This window comes from Nicotiana tabacum, chromosome 2 (genome assembly GCF_000715075.1).
Source record: "Nicotiana tabacum cultivar K326 chromosome 2, ASM71507v2, whole genome shotgun sequence".
NCBI lineage: Eukaryota > Viridiplantae > Streptophyta > Magnoliopsida > Solanales > Solanaceae > Nicotiana > Nicotiana tabacum.
The window spans coordinates 85,176,765-85,192,382 of record NC_134081.1 but is presented as its reverse complement, the minus strand read 5'-3'; the positions used below and the strand labels follow the sequence as shown (position 1 = coordinate 85,192,382).

Here is a 15,618-nt window from a genome sequence, read left to right as displayed (position 1 = left end):
CCCCTCGAATCTCGGGATTGTGCGTATTGTTAACACTGTTATATTCAATTTCTTATGATTTCTTCTAAGATAAAATAATCAAAACACGTTAGTAAAAAAGGCAAGGATCAACTTAATTGCACGACTGTCTAGGCCCCACGGTGGGCGCTAAACTGTTTACCCGAAAAATGATACAGTTGAATTTATACGCGGTTTCTAGACAAGTGAATTAATTCGACCCTAAAATAACAAGATAATTGAAGAAATATATAACACTTAGCCTTGATAGGAAGACGAAATGACAGAAATAAAGACTCTGGTAGTGAAGCCTCTGGGCGCAATAGTAATAAGAACAAGAACAGAAAATAAGAAGGTAAAATTGATTAAAGCTTTGAGTAGATTGTAGTATTAGTTTGCTAGAAAATTCGTGTCCTTACAATGATAACAGAGCTCACTATTTATAGCTATGTCTAGGAAAGGAGGTCCTAGGATCGTGCCCTTCTTTAATGTCAATTATGAGGGTCATTGATGAAGATGTAACGATGAGCATAAATGCTAAATTCCTTATAACGAGCAACACACTTATTGCTGTGGAATATTCTCCATTAAATGCTATCGGGCGAAAAGTATTTATTGCATACTTATGAGCGTTATTCTTTCCAGTGACAGACGGGACTGTTGCCTTCGATTTTGGCTATCCCCGTTTTAAGTTCCACGTGTTCCTCTTTTGGGCGGCCAAGTAGCATAGCATATTTTACCCTATACAATATATATATAAGGTTAAAATTATTTTCTTATGTTTATATAGTATATGTTAAATTACCTTGGCTTCTTGTATGTTTGCTACTTTAATTTATATTTTGCATCCCATTAGTGAAATCTTGTTTTTGCCACGGGAGGGGAGGTTATTAGAGAAAAAGAGTGCATAGCCAGACCTTGGATACTTGTGCTTACTAATTAAATAGGTGGCGATTCACGGAAATCAGGCTCAGATGTCACTGAATCTTATATTCTGATGCTATTTCTTGGAACATAGCACCCGAAAATCAGTCAATACTCGTTATGTTCTTTCATGCTTATTAAAGACTAATATATACATATTTCATGGACCAAAAGCTATGAAAGGCTATATATATATATATATATATATATATATATATATATATATATATATATATATATATATATATATATATATATATATATATATATATATAATTGGAGGGACTTAGGCCCGGTGAGGTGACACTCTCCATTAACAGCAATTCTATTTTCTATGCTTCAGGTTTTTTTTTTTGCAATTTCAAACTGAAATTACAGAAACAAAATGATTCACATACCCAACTGATTCTCCCCACACCGCTTCTTCCACTTCTTTTCATCAAACAAACAAACCTCATGTTCAACCACGTTTCCGATTTCCCTTCTTCCGGCGCCGCTTCTATCCGGCGCCGCTTCTATCCATCAAACAAACTTTCTTTAATCTTTCAATCCCCTTTTCCCTATTCAAAATCCCCCCCAGACCTATTACTTTGTGAATTAATTATTATAAACTCAACTGCATCTCCCTTCTTTGTCTATTTCTTATTTGGAGGAAACGAAAAAATAAAAAATATTCTATCTATTATTTCACAAATTCTGTTTCCTTCGACGCCAACGAAGACATCCGAAGAACACCGTCCCCTTCCTACCGTTTCAAGGAAAAATAATATTCGCTCCTTAATTGTCGGTCTGTAATTCATTTAAAGTTTAGTATTTATCATTTACGCCTATTCTTACATATTTGAGTCTCACTAACTTCTATGAACCCTAATCTAATTGTATAGGTGTGGACAAACAAGAATACCAAAACACAATCAAAATATTGAGGTACAGTCCAAACCTTATTTGTTTTTATGTTTTCCCTCCAAATAAGAACTTACAATGTCAATATTCTTGGATAGTATAATTTTTCCCCTAATCAATAACTAAGTATGTAAAGATTTTAAAACACTTTTAAAAATCCAAAAATTTCGCATTAATATGATTTTTTCACAATTGATACGAACCTTGTCGCTGATATGGAGTAAAAGAATATTTTGTTACTATTCTGAGAAAATTGTTACGAGATAATTTACCTATCCTTAATGAAAATCACCCAAATAATAGATTCCTCAGACTGTCCAATTGTCAATGAGACCGAAACTTGAAATTTTTGTTAATATTGTGGACTCTCTCCACTTTTTGAAGATGTTGTGTGTAAATAAACTGATTTCTTTTCCATAAAAGTTTTTTCCCATAAGAAAAATTTAGCTTCCACTTTTAGATGTTGTATGTATTTAATTTAGTTTACCATTATTATTCTGTTATGTTTTCCTTCCAAATAAGAACTTATATTGTCAATATTATTGGATAGTATAATTTATTTACACTAATCAATAAATAAGGATGTAAAGATTCTAAAACACTTTCAAAAATACAAAAAAATTTCACTACTATGATTTTTTCCCGATTGATACTAACTGTGCCGTTGATATGAAGTAAGGTTTGTAGGCGCTGTCGTACGAATTCAAAGAATGCTTTATTACTGATAATTTCTTTCCGAGTAAAGTTTAAGAACAACGTCTTTAAATATTCTAGAATACTATAATTTTATCCCTAATGAATAGTTAATGAGCTCTGTAACTATTTTCCCCCAAAAATCATAATTAAATCTATTACTATTCTGAAATACTATAATTATTTACCTATTAAATTATTATTTATTTTTACTAAGTGCCTACCTTGTATGGAGTATTTTTTCCTCCTACCAAAGTTCGACAACATTGTCTTTAAATGTCGATTATATATAGATTATTGGAAGATTAATATTATTATATTTGTTATGCTTAATTCTTTTGCGTTTAGGTAGATTAGCATTATTAAATATAGATGGTTGCTATATTACCGCTACTATACTTTTCTTGCTCTACTTTTTTTTGTGTAAGATTAGTATTATTATATTTGTTACGCTTAACTCTTTTGCGTTTAGGTAGATTAGCATCTATACAAGGGCAGCTTAACAAGATTTGTGGCCTAAAGCCAAAGTTTAATTGGAGGCCTTAAGCTTAAACAAAAAATTTCAATTTTTATTTGAAGTCTATTTTTTTTGCTTTTTGAGATGCAAAATTGTTAATAATTTTTTTTATAATTGATTTCTTCTAATAATTCTCTCTCAAGTGATAATATAGCTAATCTTTCTTAAGACATTGTTGATTTTAGGCAAGATTTTATTAATTATAGTTTTGAAAAAATTCCTTTCGGTGAGGCAATTATTATAGGAACTGTTAACATTATTCTATAATAAATATAAGCATTTGAAAAGGAATCAAGTTTTTTTATCTGATTGAATATATATCAATTAGAGTATTATCTTTAACTTGATTCTTTTCTTTTTACCACGAAATAGAAAACCAAAAATACTTCCATACGCTTCAAATTGTTCAGATCTATATTGAAGTGAAAAAATGGCTTGATCTACTATGTATAAGAACTAATCAACTCTAAAAGATTGTTCAAGAGACTTTGTGGTTTTATTATCATTATTTACATTAAATTATTTCTTTATATATATATTATGCGTTTATTTCAAATTGTTCTCAATATTTTCTTCTAAATAGTGATACGCCTACGATTTCTAAAAATGGGACCCCTCAAATTTGGGTGCCTAAAGCGACCTTTTTAATTGCTTCGCGTTTGAGCCGCCCCTTGCATCTATATATGAATATAAATCTAAAATCTAAAACTGGAAATGAAAAAGGTGATGTGACACTTCCTATGTTGAGCATTAGTATTTATCTAATTTTTCCTTTTTCCTACATTTTCTTCTTCATTCTACTATAGAACAAATAAACCGGTTAAAAAAAAAAAAAGACATAGTGTTGCTTCTGAAAGGTCACATTAATAACGTAAGACTAACCGTTATGCTTCTGGAGTCGAACCCAAATAAATTACATTTAGTATAGGCTTTGGTCAGGTCTTTCACCGTATTTCTTCTCCCTCCAATATCCACCATGGAAAGTGCATCAATTCTAAACAAACTGAAGTATGGGTATGTCTCCTTATTCTGTCTTGCAATATAGTTCTTCTTCATTTTCTGAAATTATTAACAATGATATGATTGCTTAAATAAAAGTATTGCTATTCTTCTTTGTATGTAGTTTCAATTTTGCAGAAATGGAGACTTGCCCCCCACCGGAAGTTTTAATTGCAACGCTTCTTACTAATTTTCTCCATCTCAGAGCCATTTCACTTCTGTGTAGAAGAATTATGTCTTCTCCATTTTCAGTAGAAGCTTTTTATGATTGCCTTCAATTTTATGTCCTTTTAATCTACTATTAGTCATGACTCACACTATAACATTCTTATGACCATGTTCCCTCACCTCTAATTTTTCATCCATATTTCATATCCCCAACAAAAACAAAAACATTGTACCAGGTTCCCTCAACATTATGTCAATTTACAGTAAAAATGGGAGATTTTCCATACAGGACAAGAGTGGGTCTCTGCAAACTTCAATCTGTTTATGTGATGACGCTTCCAACTCTTGAACGGCATGTAAGCATTTTTTTGTTGATCAATTCTAATTTTTGATTGGTTAGGTTTTTAATTTTGTTAATCCTTCCACAGTATTTGCTCTTTAGATAATTAATTTGTCAATTGTTACAAAATTTTTGCTATGTAGGTGGTAGTATTATGGCGAATTTCTCATTTTACTCTATTATGTATAATTTCTTTCAATATTCCTTCGCAGAAGTAATTGAGAAATTGGCTCTTTTATGCTAGACAGGTACCATCACCACTGTTTCATTCGTATGTTACTGATACTAATGATCCTTCACTGCTTTTGTAACGACCCGACCGGTCGTTTTGAGTATTATAACCTCATTCACCCATTTACTGTTCAAGTTATATTTTACAATTATTTTATAACTTACCGGGTTAGTTGGTTCGGGTCTGGAAGTATTTCGGAGTGAAATGAGACACTTAGTCTCATAATTAAAAACTTAACTTGAAAAAGTTGACCGGATGTTGACTTATATGTAAACGACCTAGGACTTGAATTCTGATGATTCCAATAGCTCCGTATGGTGATTTTGCACTTAGGAGCGTGTCCGAAAAACTATTTGAAGGTCCGTAGTGGAATTAGGCTTGAAATGGCGAAAGTTAAATTTTTGGAAAGTTTGACCAGGGATTGACTTTTTGATATCGGGGTCGGAATTCGATTCTGGAAATTTGAATAGGTCTGTTATGTCATTTATGACTTGTGTGCAAAATTTGAGGTCAATCGGACATAATTTGATAGGTTCCGGCGTCGTTTGTAGAAATTAAAAGTTTCAAAGTTCATTAGGCTTGAATCCGTGTGGAATTCGTGTTTTGATGTTGTTTGAGATAATTTGAGGATCCGACTAAGTTCGTATTGGGTTATAAGACTTGTTGGTATGTTTGGTTGAGGTCCTGGGGGCCTCGGGTTGAATTCGGGTGGTTAACGGACTTGGAAGTAGGTTGAAGAAGCAGCTGAAGTTTTGCTGTTGCTGGTGTAATCGCACTTGCAGAGTGGGAATCGCAGATGCGAGCCCGCAGAAGCGGGGAGGGAGCCGCAGAAGCGACCATGAAGGATTTGGGTAGAAGCCGCATATGGGAGTTGTGGGCGCAGAAGCGCTTGTGCAGAAACGGGAAGAAGGGTGCAGGTGCGGGCAGGCGCGCAGGTACGATGGAATTTTCCGTACCGAGGTGCAGATGCGGTCCAAGGCTTGAGTTACATGAGAAGAATTATCCGGTCCATGACCTTGAATTAGCAGCTATTGTTCATGCCTTGAAGATTTGGCGGCATTATTTGTACGGTGTCCATTGTGAGGTTTATACCAATTACCGGATTCTGCAGCATCTATTTAAACAGAAGGATCTTAATTTGTGGCAGCAGAGGTGGTTGGAGTTGCTTAAGGATTATGATATCACCATTCTTTATCATCCTGGAAAGACCAATGTGGTGGAAGTGGGAGCGTATTAAAGAGCGAGCTTCAGACACCGGGAGGATTGCTTCAGAGACTTGAAATTCCAGAGTGGAAGTGGGAGCATATTACCATGGACTTCGTAGTTGGGCTCCCATGAATTTTGAGAAAGTTTGATATTGTTTGGGTGATTGTAGATCGTTTGACCAAGTATGCGCATTTCATTCCAGTTAGTACTACTTATTCTTTGGAGTGATTGGCTAAGATTTATATCCGCGAGATTGTTCGCCTACACGGGGTGCCCGTGTCCATCATTTCGGACCGGGTCACACAGTTTACATTACAGTTTTGGAGAGCAGCGCAGCGAGAATTGGGCACACAGGTTCAACTGAGTATAACATTTCACCCTCAGACGGACGGACAGTCCAAGCGCACTATTCAGATATTGGAAGATATGCTACGCACTTGTGTTATAGATTTTGGAGGTTCTTGGGATCAATTTCTGCCACTGGCAGAGTTTTCTTACAATAACAGCTACCAATTGAGCATTCAGATGGATCTGTATGAGGCTTTATATAGGAGACAGTGTCGTTCTCCGGTGGGTTGGTTTGAGCCGGGTAAGACTAGGCTATTGGGTACTGATTTGGTTCATGATGCTTTGGAGAAGGTTAAACTGATTCAGGAGCGGCTTCGCACGACGCAATCTAGACAGAAGAGTTATGTCAACCGGAAGTTCCGTGATGTTACTTACATGGTTAGGGAGAAGGTTCTGCTCAAGATTTCGCCCATAAAGGGTGTGTTGAGGTTCGGGAAGAAGGGCAACTTGAGCCCTCGGTATATTGGGCCTTTTGAGGTACTTAAGAAGATTGGAGAGGTGGCTTATGAACTTGCTTTTCCACCTAGTCTATCAGGTGTTCATCCAGTGTTCCATGTATCCATGCTCTGAAAGTATGTCGGGGATCCGTCTCATATATTGGATTTCAGTGCAGTGCAGCTGGATGGTGATTTGACTTATGATGTGGAGTCGGTGACTATTTTAGACCGACAGGTTCGAAAGCTGAGGTCAAAGAACATAGCATCAGTGAAGGTACGGTGGAGAGGCCAGCCAGTCGAAGAATCTACTTGAGAGATTGAACAGGAGATGCAGAGCAAATATCCGCACCTATTTGAGACTCCAGTTATGATTCTAAACTCGTTCGGGGACGAACATTTATTTAAGAGGGGGAGAATGTAATGACTCGGCCGGTCGTTTTGAGTATTATAACCTCGTTGCCCCATTTACTGCTCAAGTTATGCTTTACAGTTATTTTATAACTTACCGGATTAGTCGGTTCGGGTCCAGAAGGATTTCGGAGTGAAATGAGACATTTAGTCTCATAATTGTAAACTTAAGTTGGAAAGGTTGACCGGATGTTGATTTATGTGTAAGCGACCTTGGATTTGAATTATGATTATTCCAATAGCTCTGTATGGTAATTTTGAACTTAGGAGCATGTCCGAAAAATTATTTGAAGATCCGTAGCGGAATTAGGCTTGAAATGGTGGAAGTCGAATTTTTGGGAAGTTTGACCGGGGGGATGAGTTTTTGATATCGGGGTCGGAATTCGATTTTGAAAATTTGAACAGGTCCGTTATATCATTTATGACTTGTATGCAAAATTTGAGGTCAATCGGACATGATTTGATATGTTCCGGCGTCGTTTGTAGAAATTGGAAGTTTCAAAGTTCATTAGGCTTGAATCCGTGTGGAATTCGTGTTTTGATGTTGTTTGAGGTAATTTGAGGGTCCGGCTAAGTTTTTATTGGGGCCTCGAGTTGAATTCGGGTGGTTAACGGACTTGGAAGTAAGTTAAAGAAGCAGATGAAGTTTTGCTGCTGCTGCTGCTGCTGGTGTAATCGCACCTGCGGAGTGGGAACCGCAGGTGCGAGCCCGCAGAAACGGGGAGGGAGCCGCAGAAGCGGTGGATTTGGGCAGGGGCCGCAGATGCAGACTTGTGGGCGTAGAAACGCTTGAACAGAAGCGGGAAGAAGGGCGCAGGTGCGGGCAGGCGCGCAGGTGCGATGGAATTTTCCGCACCTGTGAAGGCACAGATGCGGTCCAAGGCTCGCAGAAGAGGAGGCAGTTGGGCTAAGTGACTTCCGCAGATGCGGTGTTTTCATTGCTGAAGCGGGACCGCAGATGCAGAAATATGGTTGCAGGTGCAAAAGCACTGGGCAGTGTACAAAACAGAAGGGTCCGAGAGATTTTGTCTTTTTTGACATTTTCAATAGCGGGTGAGGCGATTTTTGAGCGAGAAATCATGGAAAATCTTGAGGTAAGTCACTTATGATCATTTCTACTCCATAATATTGAATTATCATCGAATAATCTGACTAGATTACATGTTTTTGAGGTGTAAATCGGGAATTTGAACTTAGGAATTTGAAAATATGATTTGAAGATTTGGAGGCCGAGTTGAGGTCGGATTTTGGTAAAATTGGTATGGTTAGACTCGTGGTTGAATGGGCTTTCGGGTTTCATATTTTTTGTCGGGTTTAGAGACGTGGAGCCCACGGGCGATTTTTGAGCTAAATTTCGGATTTTGTTGGAGAATTAGTATTTTCTTATGGAATTAATTCCAATAAATTTTATTGACTGAATCAAATTATTTGTGGCTAGATTCAAGCCATTTGGGGGCCAATTCACGAGGCAAAGGCATAGCAGAATAAAGAATTACACGGTTTGAGGTAAGTAACAGTTCTAAATTTGGTCCTGAGGGTATGAAACTCCGGATTATGTGTTATGTGATCGGTTTTGAGGTGACGCACATGCTAGGTGACGGGCATGTGGGCGTGCACCATAGGAATTGTGACTTGGTCAAATTCTATGGAACTGTGTAGTTGAATAATCTGTTGTTATCTGTACATTTTCCATGTAGTAGAGAAATTGAACCACAAATCATGTCTAGATTATGTGTTGGCACTGTAGGGACCCACAGAGGTCGTGTACATGTTGAACTATCTACTTAATTGTTGTTTTGTACTCAGTCATAGTTTACTTATTTATTTTATCTTAGTCTCTATTGTTCATTATTGATGCATCATATCATTGTTGTTTGAACTGATTTCATGATTATTAAGAGCCCGAGAGACTGGAGAGATTTATGACTGAGTGAGACTGATGACCTGATTATGAGATATTATATTATAGCACGTGAGTTGTGCGTGCAGCACGTGAGTTGTCCGTGCGGATTCATATATTATATTATAGCACGTGAGTTGTCCGTGCAGCACGTGAGTTGTCCGTGCGGATCCATATATTACACTATAGCATGTGAGTTGTTCGTGCAGATCCAGATATCGATACTATAGCACATGAGTTGTTCGTGCAGCATGTGAGTTGTCCATACGAATTATAGAGCTTGGGCTATAGGAGCCCCTCCGGAGTCTGTACACACCCCCAGTAAGCGCATATACCTACTGAGTGCGAGTGCTGAGTGAATGGAATTGAGTGACTGTGTTCCTGAGAGGATGCATTTGATTTCATTATTGTTGCACTTCAGCTGGCATATATCACTGTTTTGGAAATTTCTAAGAGATATTATCTTATGTTTCAGTTGAACTTGACATGAAATTACTGTTTTGGCCTTAAATGTTGAACTTGAAAGCATGCCTACCTTATTATGTTGGAAATTACTATAATTGGACTCAACTGTGAAGTTCGTCACTACTTTCAGTTCTTTATTTAGTATTGTTACTTACTGAGTTGGTTGTACTCATACTACACCCTGCACCTCGTGTGCAGATCCAGGTACTTCTGGACACATCGGTTGCTAGTTTTCAGAGTTTTATCTATTGGAGATTATCGAGGTAGCTGTTTGGCGTCCGCAGACCTTGACTCTCTTTCCTTTTAGTTTTTTTATTGTTCTATATTTTCAGGCAGTGTTTTTAGCAGTCAAACTTTCTTATCATTTAGATGCTCATGTACTCAGTGACACCGGGTTTTGTGAGTATTTATATTTGTACTTGTGAGATTTCTTACGTTGAATTTAATTATTGTTTTTTCAAATTTAAAAGATATGTGGTTTATTGAGATTGTCGGCTTGCCTAGTATTAAGATAAGCGCCATCACGACGGGTGAGATTTTGGGTCGTGACAGCTTTAGTTGCCTCGATAATACGCTGCTTAATATGAAAATTAAAGTTGCATATATATATATATATATATATATATCTTCCCTTGTTGTTCGTATATATATATATACACACACGCTCTAATCTTTTTTTATGCGTGATTCAATGTTAATACAATATACTCGACCTTTCCGTCTATTTGAGGTAATTCTTTTTGCCAACAGTGTCTGACAACTTGCGAAATTTGGTTTGATTTCTGCTTTGTCGTTGTCACGACCCCAATTTCTCTCCGTAGGATGTCGTGATGGCACCTAATCTCTAAGACTAGGTAAGCCTATCAATTATGCGGAATACAAAACTGAAAAACTGAACTCAAATCTCAACACATGAAATATAAATAGAACATGCGATTCAAATAATTATAACTCCCAAAACCCGGTAGATATAAGTCACACGTTTCTAAGAGAAAATACTAAATGTATCTATACATCAGAGTTTAAAGAGAATAAGGAAAACAAAATAGTAAGGATATAGGGGGACTCCGATGTCTGCGGATGCTGATAGATATACCTTGAAGTCTCCACGTACGGTCCAGCTCAGTGGTATCTGGCCTGGTAGGAGGAACCTGGATCTACACAAAAAGATGTGCAGAAGTGTAGAATGAGTACACCACAACGGTACCAAGTAAGTGACAAGCCTAACCTCGGTAGTGTAGTGATGAGGTCAGGACAGGGCCCTACTGGAATAAAAGGTAATAAGGCAGAAAATATAATATTACAATGAAGTGACTGAGAAATGAACAACGAGAAATTACAGAAAGGTAACAACACAGCAAATAGAGGAAAACAACAGGGGCGCTCTCGAGGTATCACCTCGTAGTCCCAAATATAAATACACAACAGGGGGATCTCCAGAGGTACTGCCCCGTACTCCCAAAAGTAAATATGTAACGGGGGATCTTCCGAGATACCACCTTGTAGTCCCAAAAGTAAATATGCAACAGGGGGTTCTCCTGAGGTACCGCCTCGTAGTCCCAAAGTAAATATGCAATGGGGGATCTCCCGAGGTACCGCCTCATAGTCCCAAAAATAAATACACAACTCATAACATATGGACAAACGAATTTACAGCAAGGAACCATACGGTTAAAGGCTGAATACAAGATCACGGAGTCAAGTAATTCAACTAAACATGTTGCACAAAATTTCAAGTAAAAGTTAAGACACGTAGACATGCGATACTAGGCTAAACATGACAGCTACACATGCTAAGGAAAATCAGTTAAGGAATTTAAAAGAAGACTACTCAGCAAGAACCAAAATTTCCACATTTAGCCCGTGTACGCACTCGTCATCTCCCGTACACGACACTCATATATGACAAATTATTACAACAGTGCCAAATCCTAAAGGGATTTCCCCCACACAAGGTTAGACAAAGCACTTACCTCAAATCTCGCTTAATCAATCGATAAGAACGCCTTTCCCTCGGCTTTCCGACTCCGAACGGTCCAAATCTAGCCAAAAGTAATTACATACTATAAATACAATTACAAGAAACTAATTTGAATATTAAAACTTCTACTTTAGCAAAGAATTAAAAATACGCCCCAAAAGGTCGACCCCGGGCCCACATCAGGTAAAAGTCACAAAATACGAATACCCATTCGATATCAAGTTCACCCATACCAAAATTACTCAAATTCGATAAAAAATTCTCGATCAAAACCTCAAAATTTGGTCTAAGGACTTTTTTCCACCTTTTTCACAAATTTCACAACCCAAATCCTTAATTAAAGGAAGAATAAATGATATCTTAGTGGAAATTAATCAAAAACAAGTCAAGAATAAATGATATCTTAAAAATGGAGAATGAAATTAAACCCTCGGAATTGGCCCTTGTCTACCCAGTGAAGTCGCACCTGCGAACCCACAGCCACATCTGCGGCTCCGCACCTGCGGAGTTTCCGTCGCAGGTGTGGTTCTAACTTAGTCCAGGCTCGTCCGCTTCTGTGGACCCAAATGCACCTCTGCGCTTCCGCTCCTGCGGCCAAGGAGCGCTTCTGCGCATGCATTCCATCGGACCTCGTCCGCATCTGCGATCAACAGGCCTCCCTGACCTTTCCGTTTCTGTGCTCATACTTCCGCAGAAGAGACTCCGCTTCTGCGGCCTTCACGTCGCACCTACGAACACATGCCACCTTCTCTAGGTCTGCTTCTGCACTTGGCCTCACACTTTTACGGGCCCGCACCTGCGCTCAATCTTGCACAGGTGACGTTGCACCATAACTGGTGCACTTTAGCCATTCTTTAAACTTCAACTTGATCTATTAACCATCCGAAATCAACCCGAGGCCCCCGGAACCTCAACCAAACATACTAACAAGTCCTAAAACATCATACGAACTTAGTCGAGCCTCTAAATCACATCAAACAACGCTAAAAATATGAATTGCGTATCGATTCAAGCCTAATGAACTTTAAAACTTCAAACTTTTACACCCGATGCCGAAATCTATCAAATCAAGTCCGATTGACCTCAAATTTTGCACACAAGTCATAATTGACATTACAGACCTACTCCAACTTTCGAAATCAGAATCCGACCCCGATATAAAAAAAGTTCACTTCCGGTCAAACATTTCAAAAATTATTCAATTTCCAACTTTCGCCAATTGATGCTAAAATGACCTACGAACCTCCAAATCAACATCCGGACATACTCTTACGACCAAAATCACTCTACGGAGCTATTGGAACCGTCGAAACTCTATTCCGGAGTCGCCTTCACACAGTTCAAACTACGGTCAATTCCTACAACTTAAACTCCCAATTTAGGGACTATGTGTCCCATTCCACTATGAAACTCTCCCGAATCCGACACCAAGCACCCCGGCACGTCACAAAACCCAAAAATGAAATAGAGGGAGAAATAAATAGGAATTCGGGGCTAATACTCTCAAAACGATCGGCCGGGTCGTTACATCCTCCCCCTCTTAAAACAAATGTTTGTCCTCGAACGAGTATAGAGACATACCTGAAGTGGTGAAAAGATGAGGATAACGGCTGCACATATCATGTGCGGTATCCCAAGTCGCCTCCTCAACCGGATGACCCTTCCACTGAACCTTCACTGAAGTGATGCTCTTTGACCTCAACTTTCGAACCTGCCTGTCCAAAATAGCCATCGGCTCCTCTACATAAGATAGATCCTTGTCCAACTGGACTAAGCTGAAGTCTAACACATGGGACGGATCACCGTGATACTTCCGGAGCATGGAAATATGGAATACTGGATGAACTGCAGAGAGATTAGGTGGCAATGCAAGTCTGTAAGCCACCTCTCCAACCCTCTCATGAATCTAAAAATGCCCGATATTCCTAGGGCTCAACTTGCCCTTCTTTCCGAACCTCATAACACCCTTCATGGGCGAAACCCAGAGCAAAACCCGCCCCCAACCATGAATGCAATGTTGCGAACCCTCCGATCCGCATAACTCTTCTGCCTGGACTGGGCTGTACGAAGTCGATCCTAAATTAATTTAACCTTTTCCAAAGCATCCGGAACCAAGTCTGTACCCAATGGCCTAGCCTCGCCCGGCTCGAACCGACACTGTCTACCATAAAAAGCCTCATACGGGGCCATATGAATTCTCGTCTGATAAATGTTGTTGGAAGCAAACTCCACTAATGGCAAGAATCGATCCCAAGCACCCCCAAAATCCATCACACACGCACAAAGCATATCCTCCAATATCTGAATAGTGCGCTCGGGCTGACCGTCCGTCTGAGGGTGAAAGGTTGTACTCAACTCCACCCGAGTACCCAAATCATGTTGTACGGCTCTCTAGAACCGTAATGTAAACTGTGTACCCCGGTCAGAGATGATAGATACCGGTACGCCATGAAGCCTGACAATCTCGCGAATGTAAACTTAAGCCAGCTACTCCGAAGAGTAAGTAGTAACCACCGGAATGAAATGAGCTGACTTGGTCAATCTATCCAGAATCACCCAAAGTGCATCAAACTTCCTCTGAGTCCGTGGGAGCCCAACGACGAAATCCATAGTGATCCGCTCCCATTTCCACTCTGGAATCTCTAACTTCTGAAGCAATCCACCCGGTCGCTGATGCTCATACTTTACCTGCTGACAATTTAGGCACCGAGCTACATATTCCACTATGTCCTTCTTCATCCGCCTCCACTAATAGTGATGTCTCAATTCCTGATACATCTCCACAGCACCTGGATAAATGGTGTACCGCGAACTGTGAGCCTCATGGAGAATCAACTCACGCAAACCATCTACATTATGCACACATAGTCTGTCTTACATCCGTAATACACTGTCATCTACAATAGTGACTTCCTTGGCATCACCATGCTGAACCGTATCATGAAGGACAAGAAGATGGGGGTCATCATATTGACGCTCTCTGATACAATCATAAAGAGAAGACCGAGAAACCACACAAGCCAAAACTCTGCTCGGCTCGGAAATATCCAATCTAACAAATTGGTTGGCCAAGGCCTGAACATCCAAGGATAAAGGCCTCTCTGCTACTGGTAGATATGCTAAACTACCCAAACTCTCCGACTTGTGACTCAAGGCCTCGGCCACCACATTGGCCTCCCCGGGATGATAGAGGATGATGATGTCATAATCCTTAAGCAGCTCCAACCATCTCCGCTACCGCAAGTTAAGAGCCTTCTGTTTAAACAGATGCTGTAAACTCCGGTGATCAGTGAAAACCTCACAAGGGACACCATACAAATAGTGCTGCCAAATCTTCAAGGTATGAACAATAGCTGCTAACTTGAGGTCGTGGATAGGATAGTTCTTCTCATACACCTTTAGCTCTCTAGATGCGTAGGCAATCACCCTACCGTCCTGCATCAACACCGCGCTGAGACCAATGCGTGATGCATCACAATACACTGTATAGGACCCTAATCCAGTAAGCAACACTAACACTGGGGTTGTAGTCAAAGCAGTCTTGAGCTTTTGAAAGCTCTCCTCACACTCCTCAGTCGACCTGAACCGAGCACCTTTCTAGGTCAATCTGGTCATAGGTGCTAAAACAGACGAGAAACTCTCTACGAATCGATGGTAATACCCCGCCAAGCCAAGAAAACTTTGGATCTTCGTAGCTGAGGACGGTCTGGCCCAACTCTGTACTGCTTTAATCTTCTTCGAATCTACCTTGATCCCCTCACTCGATACTACATGACCCAAAAATGCCACTGACTCTACCCAGAATTCACACTTCGAAAATTTTGAATACAACTTCTTTTCCCTCAAGGTCTGAAGCACAGTCCTCAGGTGCTGCTCATGATCCTCCCGACTTCGGGAGTACACCAGAATGTCGTCAATAAACACAATGATGGAGTCAAGATAGGTCTGAAATACACTATTCATCAAGTGCACGAATGCTGCTGGGGAGTTGGTCAGCCCAAAAGACATCACAAGGAACTCTTAATGACCATACCGAGTCCTGAAAGCAGTCTTCGGGATATCTGGCTCCCGAATCTTCAACAGATGATAGCCTGAACGCA

The 15,618-nt window shown here is 39.5% G+C and overlaps 1 long non-coding RNA gene across 3 annotated transcripts; it reads left to right on the top strand.

Moving 5' to 3' along the window:
• Positions 1-1,227: 1,227 nt before the first annotated feature.
• On the top strand, positions 1,228-9,957 carry LOC107769687 (uncharacterized). 3 transcript variants are annotated; one of them, XR_001644463.2, is made up of 4 exons: positions 1,228-1,708; positions 1,806-4,048; positions 4,158-4,557; positions 9,736-9,957. It is a non-coding gene; the product is annotated as an uncharacterized LOC107769687 (long non-coding RNA). The 3 variants fall into 3 exon arrangements; XR_012701549.1 differs by adding an exon at positions 8,611-8,678 and having other exon boundaries at positions 1,806-4,557; XR_001644462.2 differs by having other exon boundaries at positions 1,806-4,557.
• Positions 9,958-15,618: the final 5,661 nt, after the last annotated feature.